At 38.1% G+C, this 2,112-nt stretch overlaps 1 pseudogene; it reads right to left on the bottom strand.

Moving 5' to 3' along the window:
* Positions 1 to 309: 309 nt before the first annotated feature.
* On the bottom strand, positions 310 to 1,138 carry LOC116541885 (annotated as a pseudogene).
* Between the last annotated feature and the right edge of the window lie 974 nt (positions 1,139 to 2,112).

Genomic DNA, 2,112 nt, shown 5'->3' on the forward strand with positions numbered 1-2,112 from the left:
AAACTCCTGGCCTCAAGTGCCGTGGCCTCTCAAAGTGCTGGGATTACAGGTGTGAACCACTGTGCCGGCCTCCTTGGTCTTTATGTGCTTCCTTTCACTTCTTGCATATCTGCCTCGCTTAATTTCCAGTTTGTTTTATGTAGATGGCACATAGTTTGGAATTTTAAAACGCTCAGTGTAATAATCTCTGTTTTTTTAAGTGAAACGTTCAGCCTGTTTATAGTTAATATTTTTATCAATATAGTTGAGTTTGCATCTACCATCTTGTGATTTGTTTTTCTATGTTTCCCATGCATTGTTTCTTTTTTCTTTTTTTTTTTTTTTGAGTCTGATCTTATTTATTTGTTACTCAAAAAATCTTATTTCTGACTGGATTCAGACTTAGAAGTAGAAGCTCGCAGAGAAGAAAGGCAGCATCTCTTCGCAATTTGTTCCTGGCGCTTCTCTTTAGCCTCCTTCATTCTCTTGGCCAAAAGTTTGGCATATTCTGCGGCCTCTTCCTTGTTTTTCTTAGTAGGCTGCTTCTTCAGAGCAATACGCCGCCGTTTGTGCTGCAGGACACGTGGAGCAACAAGACACTGAGTCTTGGGTGCTTTAGTCCTGGGTTTCCTACCTTCTTTGTTTAAGGGCTTTCTTACAGCATACTGGTGGACATCATCTTCTTTAGAGAGACTGAAAAGTTTGTGGATTCTGCTAGCTCTTTTGGGCCCCAGGCGACGAGGCACGGTGGTATCAGTCAGCCCAGGAATATCCTTCTCTTCTTTTTTTACAATAACCAAGTTGAGAACGCTCAGATTGGCATCCACGATGCAACCACGGACTGATTTTCTCTTTCTTTCTCCAGTTCTCCTTGGTCTGCAACAGGAATGCCCCTTACTCAGTAGCAGGTGGGCATGGCCATGAGTCAAGACACCCTGCTTCATGGGGGGAAACCTTGTTTGTGGTTCCTACCACTGATTCGGACCACTTAACCCTTCCATTCTTCACCCAGAGCATCAGCAGCAACTTCTGTCACCATATGCTTCTCATAAAAAGTACCAAGTTTGCGTTCATCGTCCACTTCAATGAGTTTCTGGCAGCCAGTGGCTGGGAAGGAGATGTTCAGCTTCATCTTGAAGCAGCTATACACCTTCCGTTTCTTTTTTCTTAACTTCTTGAAATTGATTGTGAATTATTAATGATTACAATATCTATTATAGGCTTATTCACTATATTATTATGAGTTTATGTGGTTGCTCTAGGGTTTAAGATATAAATCTTTAACTTAACACAATCTATCTTAATATTTTATAATTCACATATGTTGTAAGAACCTAGTAATTTTTTCATATCTCTTTAATCCTTGTGCCACTGTCAAATATTTTACTTTTCTGTGTATTATAAACCTCAATTACGTTTTTAACAGAATTCAAAAAATGAAAAATGTATGTATATTGATCTTGTATCCTTCCTTTGCTCAACTTGTTTTTAATTTTAATAGTCTTTTTAGTGGATTCCTTAGAATGCTGTCTACATATCAGTGAGACTAGTGACACTATAAAGCAACCACATAAATAAGTTTGCAAAATAACCAGGTAACATCATGATGAGAGGTTCAAATCCACACATATCAATACTAACCTTAAATGTAAATGGGCCAAATGCCCCCAATTAAAAGAGTGGCAATCTGGTTAAAGAACCAAGACCTATTGGCACACTGTCTTGAAGAGACCCATCTCACATGCAGTGACACACATAGGCTCAAAATAAAGATATGGAGAAAAGTCTATCAAGCAAACAGAAAACAGAAAAAAGCAGGGATTGCAAATCTAGTTTCTCATGAAACAGATGTAAAACCAATGAAGATCAAAACAGACAAAGAAGGGCATTACATAATGGTAAAGTGTTCAATTCAACAAGAAGATCTAACTCTCCTAAACATATATGTACCTAAGACAGGAGTGTCCAGATTCATAAAACAAGTGTTTAGAGACCTTCAAAGAGACTTAGACTCCCAAACAATAATAGTGGGGGACCTTAATACCCCATTGACGAAATTAGATCATTGAGAAAGAAAATTAACAAACATAATATGCAGAAGATTAAATTTGGACCCCTTCCTTATACCATATC

This window comes from Sapajus apella, unplaced genomic scaffold (genome assembly GCF_009761245.1).
Source record: "Sapajus apella isolate SASKATOON/1434 unplaced genomic scaffold, GSC_monkey_1.0 scaffold158, whole genome shotgun sequence".
NCBI classification, from domain to species: Eukaryota; Metazoa; Chordata; class Mammalia; order Primates; family Cebidae; genus Sapajus; species Sapajus apella.